This window comes from Nannospalax galili, unplaced genomic scaffold (assembly GCF_000622305.1).
Source record: "Nannospalax galili isolate Female #2095 unplaced genomic scaffold, S.galili_v1.0 scaffold273, whole genome shotgun sequence".
NCBI lineage: Eukaryota > Metazoa > Chordata > Mammalia > Rodentia > Spalacidae > Nannospalax > Nannospalax galili.
Window position 1 is genome coordinate 1,534,833 of NW_008333887.1, and position 18,232 is coordinate 1,553,064.

An 18,232-nucleotide genomic window follows, 5' to 3' on the forward strand; every position below is an offset into this window, starting at 1 on the left:
CCAAGGATTAAATAAGATGCATTTCTCTTCTGATAAAGGCTATACTGGGGTGGAAGCAGGTTTTCCCACCAACTTCTCCCTCAGCAACCTGGTGTCGTCAACGGGAAGATGACAGATATGGCTACAGTCAGGAGGCAGACCCAGAGCCTGCCTGACTCAGGGAACCGACAAATGCAGTGGGGACAGGAGAAACCCCATGACTCCTTAACCCAGTGCAGGGTCAGGCAACTGGAGCCAACACCTGTACGTATATCAAGAATAAAACAATACAAAAAGACCCCATGCAAAATCCCCCAAGTGCAAAATGATTCCAAAGGGATAACTAAAAATGGTAAAGAGCTAGCCAAATTAATGCCTCGTACCCATGCTATGGTACCGAACAAGGCTCTATGGAGAAAACAGTTAATATAAATGGACAAAACTTTTCCATTCTGTGTGAGACCTTGTGTATGATTGATTTACTATATAATGTTAACATTCCTTTGAGCGTTTTACAGATGTGAAACCCATTTGAAGGATACCTGAAGAAGTAAAGGCCAGCTAGAGCTGTAAGATTCTTAGAAGTTTTATGTAGGTTGGATAAGATGAGGACGGAGACTCCCAAACTTTTAAACTGTTAAGAAAATCTACAGTACCAGGGGTGGGTTGCCCCCCTATGAGTTGTTGGTCAGAGAGACATCCTAGCGGTCCTCCAATTCACCAAGGCTATTGCATTAACATCGGTTGTATACTAGAAAGGTCAGTAAGGCCATGTTGCTGAAGACACTACATGTTGTGAGCGTGAGAAAAGAAAAAGAGATGGAAATGAGACTAAGCCAAAAAACTCTGTGCCACTGGATGGATGATGTTCATATTGATGCAGATGGTTGGGGAAGAAAGGATCCCCTATAATTCTACTCAACAATGGACCCTGTGTGCTGCACACTATGGACATGCCAAGCAACACCTGCAAGTGCAATAATGGCTCAACCAACACAAGTACAACTGACAAATTTCTAATTAGACAAGGCCCGCTCCTAGGGGTGCTTGTAGCCCGCTCCAGTGCTGTAGACCAGGCCAAAGCCTTGCATTGAGAAAGGCTACAGGTCCTAGTGGAGAAGCCATCATGAGTACACTGTTTGATGAATATAGTACACCTATTGAGATATCTTCTAGGTATCTGTATTTGCATTTATGTTTGTTTAAATGTGTCTACTTCCATCCATTTGTCTTTATAGTAGAAGAATGATGCGTGGGCGAAAGTTAATGGAGACTATGAGGCTATTGGCAGGGCCGCGGGAGCATCCGGTGGCAGGCTCTGAGCTGTGGTGCAAGAGTGCGTGTCTCTGTGTAAGTTCCCCAATTTACCCCTCCCTACCCAAGGGTATAAACCATAATAAACTCACATAAAGATACATTATATGGTTTGCTTTATAGCACAAGAGACCTAGAGGGAATTCGGGCGACATAGCCATTACTGTCAAACAATTTCTGTTGGCCCAGAACTCTTTCTTCCAAAAAGTTAAGGCGATGATACATCTGTTTACTCAAAACAGCTACAATTTCCAGGATAATTTCTAAGAGTGCCTTTTTATGATCAAAATGTCCTGACTTGGAGAATCTATTCGATCATCACATTTCTGAAGCTAATCGTGAAGTTGTTATGTTTGCTCTTATCATACCAAACTTGCTTTATCTTTGTTATCTTTGTAATTGCTTGTTGGGCCTCAGGGTATTTAATCTGCTTTTGTTGTTTTTAATTATGGTTTTGTTTTGTATTCTGAAGCAGTGTTAGCTAAAGGACCAGTTTTTTACTCTGTTTTTGAAAAAAGTAACTTCACAATGATCTAAATCTGAATGCTTTCCAAGTATGACTTTCTCCGAAGACAGATAAAAACAGAATTTTCTTGAAAACATGGCTTGACTAGTGGCTCAAATAGTTCTTCCTCATTTCCTATAAGAACATTGACCTCTGAGTATCAGAATCATTCAACTTTTCTTTAGGCTCTGTCTAAGAAATCATCTTAAAGTATTCTTTGAAACCATGTCTCAGAGTTATTTAAGATGCTCAGAATGTCTCCCTTGAAAATGGAGGTTTGAATCAAATAAGGATAACCCATTTCTGGGATACTGCCTTTGCTAACCCCTGATGGGAAAGCAGATAGAACCAATAAGCAGGTGTGCTACTCTGCTCTGTGTAAACTATTTAAAGGCAATTGATGGCTATGGATATAGAGTTTAACCCAAATCCAATATCACAACTTATATATAGCCTGGCAGATTCTCTATCTAAACCATTTTGAAGAATTCAAGTGGCCAGGAACAATTTCTTGCCTGTAGAAAATAGCTCAGTAACTAAGGTACTGATACAGACTATGCATTCATTGATATAGCTACTTAAATTCAATTATTTGAGATGAAATTAAAGTTGAGCTCTTCACTTGCACTAGTCAAAGGCTAAATGCTCAATAATTACATGAGGTTACTGCTACAATGACTACTGGACCCCTCAACCTTTCCATCAATGCAGAAAGTCAGAAAGTTCTCTGAGTCAGCACTGGCTGTGGAGAGACAATTAGTGTAGTTCAGTTACTAGATCTATAACACATCATCTTTGTTCTAATTAGCAAATTTTATATTCTATAGTGCAATTCTTGAATTGCTGATACATTTGGATTCAATTTTTTATTAAGCAGCTACTGGATGGTATGCTATGTGCTAAAGACTATGAAGAATTAAGGGAAGAAAAGCACTGTTTTTCAGGTCAGGATAGTTTACTGAAGAACTGGAAGTCAATAAGTCACATATATATGGGTCCACAGAATGTATATGAATAGTGATGTGTAGCAAGAACAGTTCAGACACATGCAAAATATGAGCTTTTCAGCCAGGTTTCTGGGAGATATCTCAGAATTCCAAGGTATTCAGTTATTCATTCATAATTTCACAAGTTCCTGAGGAGTCCTGAGGAAAATCTTCTTTTAGTTTTATAGGATACAGCAGGGTCTTACCAGTCAGAAGAGGTTGTACCAGAATTAAAAGCAGTGTTTGATTTGAGTCCCATTTCTAATAGATGATAGATGATGGATGGATGGATGGATGGATAGATAGATAAATAGATAGATAGATGATAGATAGGTAGGTAGATAGATATGACAGATAGACAATAGATAGATGGAGATGATAGATGATAGATATATAGATATATAGATGATAGATAAGGATAGATAGATAAATAGATAGATAGATAGATGATAGATAGGTAGGTAGATAGATATGACAGATAGACGATAGATAGGTGGAGATGATAGATGATAGATATATAGATATATAGATGATAGATAGATAGATAGATAGATAGATAGATAGACATAGACAGACATAGATGATATAGATATAGACACTGCATTCTTAGAATCTAGAAATCTAGAACTTTTAGACATGATCTATCAGCCTAAAGTTCTCTAAAGAGCTATAAGAGGTAATTTTGAAAAACATGAACTTTATAGAGAACTTCATTAAAGAAAGTTTTAATTAGGATATAACTTGAAATTTTAGTTTCTTTCTCTTCTAAGATTTCCATGAAATCTACATGGTTAAGGAAAAATATCATTTCCAAAAGTATTTGTGATACCTCTTTAGGTAATGCAGCTAGGAAATGAGGTATATTTATGGACTAGTGCTACAAATGTTCCCAAATAAGAACCTGAAAGGCTTACAGTGTGCGCCTTCTTTCCAGTGGTCGTAGAGCAGAGGGGACAGGTTTAGAAGCACCATCATTTGTAGACGTTGCCCTGCTCAGCATGTGGCTGCACTGCCCTTCTAGTTATGAAGGGCATCACTGTGTACACTTTTCTAAGGCTCCTGATGATGTCGCCTTTTAAAGTCTCCACTTAATCTGATAGAGAATGTGAGAAGAAAACAGACTTTGTAAATGCATATTTGTGGCAATATAATTTCTTTTGAAAGGCATTAAGCTATTTCTGTATTAAAGGTTAAAGTAATTTTAAAACATAAATGTTTGAGGGTGAACTACAGAAGCAAAATGAGGGTTCATTATCCAAACACCTAGAAATGTAGTGCAATCCCACAATGACCTTTTTCTCTATCAAAGATTCCTCAGTTGGCTTTCTGTTGAGCACTCTGGAGCAATAGCTCTGTACTTCTGGTTTACTGCTTCAGGGTGTCTTTTCCCCCCAACCGTGCTTTATCTTTTCCCTCTAGGCTGAGATATTTCCCCCTTCAGGTATACAGCAGAACATTGCCTTTGGAATTGATTTTACAAAGAGACCATAGATCTCTCTACGAACAGGAGAAAATGAAAAACGAAAGTTCTGGTCAAAAGGAGACAAGGGGGTAATTAACATTCACCAGTGAGAGTACTAGCATCATTCATGTTTGGAGTGAGGATTCCTTTAGCATGTGTAATTGTGTTCTGGTTTTCCCCATCCTTTCTACAATCAAGTCACTTGGGATATAAATTCAAAAGTAGAAACAAGACAGACTGTGTTGGTCAATCACATAGCATAAGGTCCAGTGGATCAAGCAATTACAGTGCATTATTTGTTTCAAAGGTATTTTCTGGGGACGTCTTTTTAAAGAACAGTAAGACTGTCAAGAATAAGTATACTCAGCTCTAATGAGGATGTTTGAGACACAAGCATTCTGCTGTAGAGGTGTATATTTCCCAGTTCTAGATCTTGGGGTGAAGCTGTCCTGGGTTAGAACATAGGTAAGTGTACTTCATTGTGTGAAAAATGCTGATGGGGAATAAGAAAAAGAAGATAAGGATGTTTAAATTATCATGATAAATTGGGACAGATTACATTGGGAAAGTAGCTTCAAGAACACAGCTCATCTCAATGCTTTTCTTGCCATGTGAGTATGACATGCCTCTCAGTTAAGAATTCAATCTATGCCCTCAACTCCTTACTATTATGTTGGTTTTTCTGTTGCTTTGTTAAAGAAAAAAATGTCCATTTAGAAAGCATGATAAGACAGATTTTATTTAAAACTACTGAGATAGGGGTTATTAAAATGTGATTTACAGTGGGGAGAGAGATGCAGATCAACTCTGAAAATAACATGGGTGAGCAGGAATTTGTATCTATGGATCAGGGTAGAGGTCAGTTGATGGGAAATTACTAATCAGGATTAAGGGAGATTCTGGCTAACCTGAGAAAATGGGATTGTTACTGCAGATGGGCCAACATGATCAGATATCACCTGGGAGATGGTAGAAGATGAGGAACATGATCAGATGTTGATGGTGACAAGAATTAAGGACATTTGCCAAACTGTTCTTGCTGAAATTTGACTGACTAAGCAAGCTTACAGATGCATGGAGAGGCACAGCGTCTGTAATGACAAAGCATGCTCCTGTTACTCAATGGTGCCACACAGAGACCAGCTGCTTCCACCCAGTCCCATCCATCTTCTATCAGCAAGATTTCCATATTGTTGATCCACTAAAACTATTGAATAAAGTAAAAGTACTTTGTTGCTCTGGCCACCATCTTTGGGGGTTGCATTGTACATAGCAATATATGACAGAAACAGCAGGATTAAGAGAAAAACTGAGACCCAGAGCTGATGTTTCATAATAGAAAGCTACATAATCAAAGGGAGGTATGACTGTGAAGGATGGGTATTAAAGAAGGAGTCAATGGGAGTGGCATATGTGGTCCTGAGTGTTAGGATGGAAGGGAGGAACTCCCCATGCCCAGCTTCTAGGCATTGTCCATAAAATAGACAAAAAGCCATGCATGATAGTGAACACCCTTAATCCCACCACGTGGGAGGCAGAGGCAGGTGGATATCTGTAAGATTGAGGCCAGCCTGGTCTAAAAAGCAAGTTCCAGGCCAGATGGGGCTACATGGAGACCCTTTCCCCCAAAAAATTTTAAAAGAGATAAAAATCGTAAGAAAATGTACAACATACATCAAATCAAGCATTGTTTTCCCAGAGACAGAGCTAGAACATTCTGTCAAGAAAGAGATTTGGGAGTATACATGCAAAGCACTCAGGGAAGAATGATGTCAGGACTGAACTGCAGGAAGCTGAACCAGAAGTGCGGGTGGGGGGAGCACAGTCACCATCTATAGACCCCAGAGGAGCACGGGGCAGTAAGATGATGCAGAGTGACTCAATGATGTGGACTTGGATTCAAGAGTTATAAGAAATTTGGGAAGTTAAAGTTCTACTCAAGAAACAGTATTGAATTCATTGAACATGGCCTGAGCTTAGCAGATAAGAAGGCTTAGATCAAACTGTGTACTATGATGGTCTGAATTTTAACTCAAAGTACCTCAGATGAGGCTATGTTTAGGTAATGGGCCTTTAAAGAGGTACATAAATTAAAATGAGGTCCTAGGGGAGGCTCTGATCCAGTGTGACTCAAGTCCTTACAAGAAGATTAGAACACAGACCAAGATGTCCATGTCAGGACACCTGGGAAAGCAGCCATGTGTAAACTGTGGAGAAAGAATCCATAGGGAGATTCTGGCTCTGATTTCCAGCCTCCAGAATGGTCAAAAACAATTTTTTTGGTCTTCAAAATCATTTGCTGGATAGTATTTTGTTATGGCAGCCCAAGCAAATGAGTAAATGGACTGTCTGTATCTTTCTTCATATCCCTTTGTCTTGTTTTTCCAAGTAGCCTATAAACTCCTTAGAGATAGACTAAACAATTACGTTTAGCATCCTTCACAGGATCTATTATAGGGAAAATTCCTTATGCCAATTGTATTAGGCTCTTTCCCTGTTGTTGTAACAAGACACTTTGGCAAAAGCAACTCAAGGAAGAGTTTAATTTTCCTCAGTTTCGGGAGACATTCCGTCTTAGAGGAGAAGTCATGGCAGCTAGATCAAGAGGCAGCTGATCGCATTGTGTCCACAGTCAATGAGCAGATATCAATAAATGTTCAGTGCTCAGCTGGTTTTCTCTTTTTTATTTAGTCCAGAGTCCCAGCCCATAGTTGAGTCGTCCCCACCTCAGTTAATCTGCTCTAGAAATTTCTCACAAGCATGCCAGAGGCTAACCTAATGTAGAAAATCACTCACAGCCATGTCTAGAGGCTTGTCTCCAAGATAATTCTTGATCTTGTCTAGCTGACAATATTAACTATCACACTTACCTAATAAATACTATCAGACTGACAGGGACTTCAAATAGGACCTTAAACCAAGCAAACCAAACACAGCTTGGAAAATAATTGATGTAAGGGATCATGTGGGCAAATCACTCAGGACCAACTACACAGGATACCCTGTGATTGGAAGTCCTACAGGAAAGGCACCAACTTCCATTTATTTATTTACTTATTTTTGGTGTGTGTATATGCATGTGTGTATACATTCATGTGTGCATATATGTATGTATCTGTGCATCTGTGTGTGGAGTCAGAGATCACCTCATGTGTCATTCTCAGGAATTGTCTATCTTGCTGTTTTGAGTCAGGATCTCTCACTGGGATCTTGGGCTCACCCATTAGGCTCTGTTGGCTGCCCGTCAAGACCCAGGGAGCTTCCCATCTACCTCTGCAGCAATAGAATTACAAGTACGCACCACCACACCGAGATTTTACCTGTGTGTGAGGGATCTAATTCAGGTCCTCTGGTATGTGAGGGAAGCACTTGACCAACTGAAGAAGCCATCTCCTGAGCTTCAGCAGCCGACGTCTAAGTCACTCCAGGTAAGACCCATAAGAGCTAAGGTTGAAGCTTCTTTGAGGGCACTGAGAGTTCCACGTTTGTAGGTATTGAAGTTTCTACAGTATGAGGTAGAAATGGATATACATTTAAGAAATGGATATACATTTAAGAAATGGATATGCATTTCTAAATAAAAATTTAATACAAAGTGAATATCAGAAAGAAGGCAAAACATTATGTGTTAATAAACCACTAATATCATTTAGCTAAAATTGATGAAAAGTAAATGATTTTTATATATTTGATGATTAGAAATATTTTCCACAGACCAACTTGTAGACACACATAACCTCAATGTTGTTTCTCCCCCACTACCTACACGCTCAGTGGGCTGAGCAGTCTGGCATGGTAGCTCACAGCTCTGCCAATACTCAGTGATTCAGTGGATAAGAGATTTCTTAGAACCATTTCCATACCAAGATGGTGGCCACTGAGGTAATTATATACACCAAAGTCACCCCCAGCTCTAGCTTTTCTCAAATGACTATGTTTCCAAATGTAGCCAGCACAAGTGGTAATATGACAGAAGAACCACAGAATGACAAAAGCTACAGTCTGTACTGATGAATACCAAAGTGGCTTATTTTTATACAACCCTTAGAACACCTTGCTATGGCTATTACCAGATCGTGGATGAGGCTGCTGCCAGTGAGGGGGTTCTAAAGCCTAAACTGTATTAGCTCTATGCCATGGAAAATATTTTTCTGTGCACAGAGAAAAAGACACGAGTAAATATTCTGAAGCAAAAATCACAGCAGAATTGAATTGGAGCTTACATTTTCGAAATTCTGGAAAACAATAAAAATGGGACAATGCCCCACAAATGTTCCTTTTTTAGGAGGTGTGATACAAATAGGTCCAAACTGGAGAAATAGAACAGTAGAAAAAATTGTGTTTTGATGTGCAAGTGTCCAGTCAGAGCAGTCAGCCTTGAGAAGTTGGGAATACAGCCTCTATCTGTAGCTCTGAGCACTCACTGTGACTGCCTATAGTGTTAAGGCCAGCACATGGTCCAAAAGGGATGCTGAAGCTTCGGCCATTTCATCAGCTTTCTAGGCAGAAGGAAGGAGGAAGCTCCCTTTGAGCTCTTTCTTTAAACTCAATCTCAATCTCTCTCTCTCTCTCTCTCTCTCTCTCTCTCTCTCTCTCTCTCTCTCTCTCTCTCTCTCTCTCTCTCTCTCTCTCTCCTCTCTCCCCACTTCCCTTTGTATGCTATTGGTTAACACCCTGCATGGGAGGGGCCGGGAAAGTCACGGGTCCCCGAGTATCAAAGCCATCCCTCCCAACCCGTGATTCATAATTCTGCCCAAATTGCAGTCTTGAGAAGAGGGTGCAGTTACACACACTCCTGCAAGTAAACCATGACTTGCTCTATAAATAAACCCAATAAACTCGTGCGTTTCCCAGACTACATTTTGGTAGAATTATACCTCCATTACCTCTGTTTGTCCTTAGGACTAAGAGAAGAGAGGGTGGAGGTTGTTGTTTACATCCCCCCACCACCACAAGAAGTAATTTGGCAACGTGGGTATACACTCTCGGTGTAAGTGTGTCTGGGAAGTGACATCTTTCTTTGGGAGACCCTGTGTGTACCTGAAAAATCACAAGAAGGGGCAACTGAAAAATCAGAAAATGACTAGAACTGTGAAACTTGCTACTTCTGTTCCAGGACACCATTCAGAGTGTGCTATGGAAACTGGGTCTCAGTTTATAAGGAAAGAGGGGAAAACAGGTAGCCATCAGTTTGTATGCAACATAACCAAACAAATGGGGGAGGTGTCACAGATTCTGAAGTTGAAGTCTCACCATCAAAAGAAAGGCCCTTCCACATGGTGACTCTTGGGTTTATTCCTTGGAATAAGTTGTTTACTAATGAACCCCAACCTCCTCCACTAGTCGCAAACAAAAGCAGGGCCTACTCTTCCACAGATGAGTCAAACTTTCTTGTTTCCCAGTCAGTATTCATGCCATAGCCACTTAAGTATTAAGTAAGGACAGCTGTGTTCTACCACTCATGAGGTTGACTACTGAGAAGCATGGCCACACACATCCAACCTCCTGACACAATTTTAATAGAGAATAAGGAAGGCAAAGTGGAATACTTAGGTAAGTGTGTTCTCTTTACAAGTAGAGAAAATACCACCCCTCCCTGAAATCTAGGGCCACGGCAGAAAACTAGCTGCTTCAAGCCTGAATGCTTAAAGCTAAATAAACACTGTGGATACAACCTGTTGGGGCCTGAGCAGAATAAAAAGGAAGAGGAAGGTTTAATTAACCGCCTGATTATGCAGCCTGGGACACTGATCTTCTCCTGGCATTAGCACTCCTGGTTCTCAGGCCTTCAGACCAGTCTGGAATGTGTGTGCCATCAGCCTTCTGTCTCTCTTCACACTGCACCAATGGTTTTCCTGGGACTTCAGTTTAGAGGTGGTAAATGGTAGGATGTCTCACATTTTGTAATCCTTGAGAAATATTGGTGAGCTAGTACCATGTAACAAAGCTCTTTGTATATTTGTGTATGTGCAGATATACAGGCTATGCTGTATATCTTTAGTGCAATCTTGACACACCTGGGTTGAGGGAGCCTCAACTGCAGAATTGCCTAAATTGGACTGGCCTGTAGCCATGTCTGTGGGGCAGCTTCATGATTGATGAGTGATGTGGGAGGGCCCAGCTCACTGTGGATGGTTCCACCCCTGGGCAGGTGGGCCTGTGCCTGCCCTGAGTTCCTACCTTGGGTTCCCTGATAAACTATGACCTGGGAGATAAAGCTGAATAAACCCTTTCCTCCCCAAGTTAGTAGTGGTCAGAGTGTTTTGTCACAACAATGGAGAAACAAATTAGAACACAGGCTATCTATGTATCTATGTATCTATCATCTATCATCTATCATCTATCTATCCTCTCTCTGTGTACACACACACACACACACACACACACACACACACACACACACACACACACACACACACAAAATCTTGCTTATTACCAGACTTTATTTCCCTTTTAATCTGGTACAGTATATTCTCTTCTCAATAGTCAGAGTACAATCTTTTAAACATCTTTAAGACCTTATGACATCTAGCCCATGCCTCTCTTTCGGTCATCTCTTCTCATCCCCATCATATGCACACAAACACATTTCACTTGACTGTCGTCACAATGACCTTGCTGCTAACTAAACATACCAGGTTTGCTCCACTCAGTTTTCAAAAATGTTCCTCCCTCATCTTGAAGTGCTTTTTCTTTTTGTTTTCCTTGTGAGAGTTCACACTTCCAGAGATGACTCTTCTCACTGCTGCATTCTCCTTTTACCTACACTATTTTCTTCAAAGCATTTAATACACCTGGTTTTGTGTGTGTGTGTGTGTGTGTGTGTGTGTGTGTGTACTTGTTTCTCTCACATACTAGATGTGAGTGGCAGAAGGCAAGAATTGGGTTTGGGCCAATGCTACATCACAAACAGTCTGTGATAAGCACATAGCAGATGTTTGTGTTATAGACTGGTGAAATGAATAATTCCTTATCAGATTAATTTTCCCCATTCTATGCTTTAAGGCAACATTTTCTCTTTCCCATCTTGAATTTTAAAATGACAACTGAGAAATGCAAGCTGCAGCGGGAAGTTGGTAAAGGGGAAAGGAATATGTCTTTCTGCTTTTGATCTATTTAATTCAGGTTGATGAGAACTCTAGTTGACCTTCTGTATCTAGGACTTTGTAGAAATGGATTGAAAAAAGAAATTTCTAGGCTAAGAGGGAAGATTATTTGTGCATAATGATATGTTTGAAGATAGAAGTTTGTCTCCCTTTAATTGGGAGGTTTTGCTTCTGTCTCTGCTTCTCCTGAAAAGGGAAAGACGTATTTGAAGGCCTTAACTTTTTCATCCCATCGGAGCATGTTCATGAGGCAGGCACTAAGAAATGAGAGTCACATATTCGATTGGTATCAGAAAACAATGACATGATTCTGTTCAGATATGGGTTCTAGAGCCCCAGATTATGAAGATTTCTGGTTATCTTTTCCATTTGCCCTTAGACTATCAAGGATAAGGAAATCTCATTATCTTTTGAAACACTGCCTTGTCTTTAACCTTATCCAGAGTCCTTAAATACAGCCTATTCCTGATTTATTCTCCAAGAGCATTTTTATTTTTAGCTTTGCTTCTTGCAACTAAAAAGTTTTGTTCATTCCCTAAGGAAATGTAACAGCCTTTTCTCTGGAAATGAAAACTAGACATATTTGTCCTGAGTGATCTACCTTCTGTTTGGGGTTTGCACTCATATTCTGCTGGACATTTCCAGGGCCTTGTCTGACATTCAGAGGTGGGAATGTGTAAGATGTATATGATATATGGTAGCTTTGTCACACTTGAAGCAATGTGAGCCATGCTTGAGCAAAGAGACACAAAATTTTTGATTTCTCCCATAGCAAGAAATTATACCCTATAACATGTGCTTGGTAATTACAAATCTTTGCACGGGCAGCAATGCCACATGCATAATACACCCTGGTGGCACTGTTTCAAGGTTGTAGAGTTACCTTTTATAGACAAAGTGATTATAATCACCACTGTCCTTACAGCACTGTCTGATACGCTTTGCTCAGTATGGCCATTCCTGTAAAAATTGAAAAGTTGTTGAGTGATTTCTTTAAAATACAGTTAATATTAGAGTAGTCAAGCTATTTTTTAAAGTGCTATGGAAAATTGTAACCATGTATATTGGAGAAGGCATAGTATAAGAAAGGGAAAAAAACAAAACAACAAAAAAAGTGCATGAATGTCTACTGGATTTTTCTCTGGTCATATTGAATAACAGAACAGTCTTGAATAAGTTGTAAGTACCTGTGAGCATCCCTATGCTTTTCTCATACATCAGTTTACCTTTTGGAATCATGAGAAATATGGTGAAGTGCCAGGGCTTAGATATGATGATATGGGCAGTCCTACTTGCTCACAGTATAAGATACATGAGAATTTCAATATCTATTTCTTAATTTTATCTTCACAGCAACCCTGATAAGTATGTACTATACTAAACATTGAAGAGATATGTGATTAAGGCACAGGCTTTCAGAAACCAAGAATTTTCGAAGTCTAGGTCAAAATCATGATTCTACGTAATGCTTTAGTTATGCTCTTGTTTCTCATTCGTAGAGTACTAGAAATGAGACAAATTCCTCATTGATTTGTTGATGGTATTAAACAAATAATGTGTACAACACATAACTTGTTTCATATTATCCATTTTTATTATATTCATTTTATTATATTTATTATATTGTTGGCTCTGATGAGGTGCCATCAGAGATGCCATTATACCCAGGATCACACTGCTGGCAGCCGACCTGCACTTGGTCCAGATATCTCTGATTATATAGAGATCCCACTCTCAGATTGGCATAAAAGCTTGCAAAAGTATAGAAAACCGGTTCCCACAGAGGACAACTAAGAGGATTATCTGCAATGTTGACAAATATACATGTTATGTGAAAATGAACTATTTTGATCTAAGTTTTCATAAGTTCAGAATCTAGATTTCCTAAAATAAAACTGAATATTGAAACAGAGATTGAATAACTATTCCTGAATTTCTTCTTCCCCCTGTGCACATAGCCAGGCTATAGCTATCACCCTCTTTTGCTCCTAGCTATGCTGTGTAGCCGGGCTCCTGGCCAGTGGGCAGGAATGCTGAGCATCATTTCCAGGAGTAGTGTATGAAATCTTCCCACATGCAGTATTCTGTGGTGGTTTCACCTTCTATTGGTTGGAATGGAGACGATCACTTGGCAATGCTTATACTAAACCTGATGATGGGAACCCACAAAGACGAAGGCATCTGAATGTCTGAATCCTTGCTAGGGAAGGGCCAACACCTTTAGAGCCCTGTTCTGGAATCAACCTGAAAGAGAAAAAAAAACTTTCTATTGTGTTTGGAGACTAATATTTGGGAATTTATCTGTGAGAGTAGCTGATGTTACTGCAGGGGTACAATTACTAGCACTGACCTCTTTGGCTATAGAAGTAGTTATAAACAACTACTTAGAAAGTATGAGGTATGATTGTAACTTCTATTACCTCTGTGTTCAATATTAAATTAAGACAATTCTTTGGAACCTAAATGAAGGAGATATTTTACTCTGGCCATCTTATATTTTATAAATATCTGAAATATATCACTAAAATACTTATAGGATTTAAGATCTTCAAATTTCTAAGTGAAGAGACAATCAAGGTTTATCTACAAAAATCTCAACTTTTAAAAGTGGAAAATTAACTCACCTGTTCACATCACACTGGAGAACTCTGGTTTATCAAACTTTGCCTTAATTTTTTTAGACCCTCATATATAATTTTGGAGGAGCTTTGGTGAAGAAATCAATTCAAAGCAGGTGACTTGGGAGTTTAAAAAATGATTTATGAATTAGCAACATGATCAAAGGTTTTTGAAAGATAAATTTAGTAAAAATTAATAATCTTTTTCGGGCATTAGACAATTGTCACAACTGAATCAAAATGGAAAGTTCATATCACACATTGTCCTATGCTCCTTCTCTGTTGCTGTGATGAAAAACTGACCAAAATCAACCTGGGGGAGGAAAGGGTTTAATTGGCTTTCAGGTTACAGGGTTTCAGGGAAAGCCAAAGCAGGAACGCAAGGCAGGAACCTGGAGGTAGGAATTAAAGCAGAGACCCAGGAGGAATGCTGCTTGCTGGCTTTCTTCCTTGCTGTGGTTAAGCACCCTTTGGTATATAGCCCAGATCCTTCAGTGTAGGGATGGTACGGCCAGCCCCCCACCCCCCATCAATTAACAATCAAGAAAATGCCATATCCACAGGCCTTTCTGATGGTGGGAAGTCCTCAACTGAGGTTCCTTCTTCCCTGTTCTGTCAAGTTAACTGGGACACAAATGTTAATTTTAGGATAACTAACACAAATATTTACCTACTGAAAAGAATTCCAAGATTCAAACAGTTTAAGATCACAGACTAGCTTTACTGCAGGCAAGTTTCAGTGTGGCAGTAACAGAGAGATGTGCACTAAGCAGGGCCTGGAGATCTCAGGCCTGGGTTCAGGTTCATCTCTGACAAACTAGGCAGTACTTGTGTGAGAACATGTGATGCATGTCTCTACCAGGAAAGTCAAAACCTTTTCATGGGCATCTCTCACTCCAATTTCATTTATAAGGTCCCTGGGTACTGCTAAAGCCAGGTGCCAAAAACCTAGGTGACTTGTCTCTAAAAACCTCAAAAACTTATGGTTACAAAATGCAATTTACCTTAAATTAAAATCTACAGCTTTGTCCAAATAACAGCCCTGTGTTCTAGAATATGTAATGATAAAACTGTATACTCAGTCTAGTTGAGGCTACCACATGCTCTGCACTATTACGGTAATATCTTTATAAAAATATTTATTTAATTTTATGTATATGAGTGTTTTGCCTCCATGCATGTAAGTGCACCCATGTTAGGCAATACTCGCAGAAGTCAGAAAAGAGCATCCGATCCCCTGGAATTGGAGTCATGAATGGTTGTAGCCACGTGGGTGCTGAGAACAAAACCTGGATCTTAGCCAGAGCTTTTTTTTTTTTTCTTTTCTTTCTTTTCAGGCAGTGCTTTTAACTGCTGAGTCATCTTGCTGGCCACCCCCTCCCTGTAATTTCAACTTTCTTTAAATTCTCTAAGAAAGAAGAACCATCTTTTTTATTGAATTATTTTTCTTTGCAGGCAAAATTGCCTTTATGACTGACAGCCTTCAGGTTACCCTTAACATGACTAACTTCACACAAGTTTCATTTTGATTATAAAGGAAGAACTCTGACCTCCCTTCTCTTGGAGCGTTTACTGTAGAAAATTCACAGCTATAAATGCTTTCTCTGCTCCTCAGAGCTCTAAACCTTCTCCCAGCCCTTGGCCAACATTACATGCCAGGAATGTCTTTCTGAGAATCATTACTTTGAAATGTAAAGAAAGGGAAAACTCCTACCTCCCAGTTTCTCTGGGATGATAGGCAGCCAAACTTCCATAAGCACCAGTTAGCAAGTACAGATGGTTTAATAAGTTCACCAACCTCCACAAAAAAAAAAAAAAAAAAAAAAAAAAAACTCTGCTATATTTTTCTATTAGGTCACCTCAAGTTTAAAACCTGTCCTTTTATTTTAGCAGAGTGCAGTTCAATCTTTCCCCTAACGCAGTGAACTTGACTAATACTGTAATAATCTTAAATGAAGTGTTTCTTGTCTAATTAATTCTATCTGCTGCAGTTTTCTCTAACATGACATCAAGAAGTGAGTTTAAAGATAAATATGAACAATAATCATGCAATTTCTAAAAAAAAAAGTTTTGTGAACTAAAATGAAATAGTGTCTGCATTTTTTTTTTTCTTTAAGAAAGTGCTTGGTTTTTAGTTTTAACTAAGGACATGTTTTCAATGTACATAGATTCAAATACAATCTTTAATAATAAAAGAAAAACTAACTTTAAGTAATCTATTTCTGGAGCAAAGCAGCTAATATTGACTAAGCTAATTTGGTCTCAAGTCCTTCATTTTTTTTTAAATAAATAATTTATTGAGAATTTCATATGTGCACATAAGGTGTTTTGATAAAATCCTTGCCTACTCCCTCCCCTCCAACTCCTCTCACATCTCCCCACCACTTTTTTCTGATAACTTCATGTACTCTTTCTTCTTCTTTGATATATTTATTTTTATAGGACTTTTGGCTACTCTCACATTCCCCTCCTCTGAAGGGGTAACCTTAAAATCTTTTAAGGATTAGATATAAGCTCCCAAATGCTTTCAAAGTTTTTGGCCTTTGGAACAGAGTATGTTGCTAAGAGGCCCAAGGACATTTTGACTTTTAGCCAAGAAACTGGCTACTTTTCTTTGGGGTCTTTTTACCCTAACTGCCTGGTGAATTCCTACCTCCTATTCTTATCAAACCATCCTCTGAAGAGGATACCCAAATTGCCAATAGGGAACAGGGACACAGACGGCTCTGGCTTTTTCTATGCTGAACAGGGTCTGTCTAAAAGACTCCCAAATTGCATAACTCTTGTCTCTAAGGGGAAAAGAAAATTCTTGAATTGTGAATAGGAGCTGTGAAGGAGAAGTAAAGGCAAGAGTAATTAGCATTACAAGTTCTAGACAGGAACTAGAAAAGAGTCAGAACAAGGCAATTTTCAAATGTTCATATGAGAGTCCATTGGAATTTCTTGACAAGGGCTTCCAAAAGCATCCCTCTATTGGGTTCCACCTCATTTTTCTTTTGTCTTCCAAGGCTGGATTCTGAGTGATGGATTCAGGGTTTGCTGTCAGGTATTTTGATAGCTATTGGAGTGGTTAGAATCAGTGTCAGTTCCCTCTCAAAGGCTTTGAGATAGGGGGAGTAAACAAACTTATCCATCCATCATTTTAGAACAATAGCTGGTTGTTTCCCTTAGCTACAGGTGGGCACTACAGTATTGGAGACCAAGATTTGAAGTCTTACATCTGAGCAGCACTTTCTGGTTAGGAAAAAAATCATCAATGAGAAATAATTGTCTAAATAACTTTTTATATGGACTTAAGCCTAATGTCTGAAAAATGTAATCCCTTGAACTCTTAAAGAAATATACTGATGAATTTACTCTTTGGTTACTTTCCTTTTGGGTGTTTAAAACCATACAGTTGTCCCAAATAAATAAATTTATTTTTACACTTAAGGCCATTTGAGGATCTGTTCCTCGGGGTCACATGGGCTTGGGAGGAGCTTCTGGCTCCTTTCTTTTACCAGTTCCACCTATGTGAAGATAAGGCAAAGGTCCTTCTCGACCATGTCTGGCTTCACTTGTGTGCTGGATAGCTTGTGTCACCTTGACACACCTGGGTTGAGCAAGCCTCAATTGGGGAATTGCCTTCATTGGACTGGCCTGTAGCCATGTCCGTGGGGCACCTGCTTGATTGTTGAGTGATGCGGGAGGGCCCAGCCCACAGTGGGTGGTGCCATCATTGGGCAGGTGGGCCTGTGTTGTATAAGAAAGCAGGCTGAGCAGGGGCCAGGGGGGCAAGCCAGTAAGCAGCATTCCTCCATGGCCTGTGCTCTAGCTCCTGCTTCCAGGTTCCTGCCCTGAGTTCCTACCTTGGGCTCCCTAATGAACTATGACCTGGGAGATGTAAGCTAAATAAACCCTTTCCTCCCCAAGTTGGTACTGGTCAACATATTTTGTCACAGCAATGAAGAGCAAACCAGGACAACCTGGAAGCATGGATGAGACATTTCCTCTGAATTGATCCTCCTCTTTGTAGACTGGACACTGGTTCAAATCCATCTCGTGAGGTCTCCATGTCCTCCCTGAACAAGAGAACATGTGACTTACTACAGTTACAGTTCATTTTGAAAGATGTTCCATAGTCCCCTGGAACTTGGTTGACCTTGGAGGGCCAGGGGCAAAAATTGCCCTTTAAGTCCCTCTGATCACATTAGTATAGGCCTCAAACTATGACTGTTTAACATCCAATAAGGTTAGTTACACCAGTCTGGTACTTTTAATTA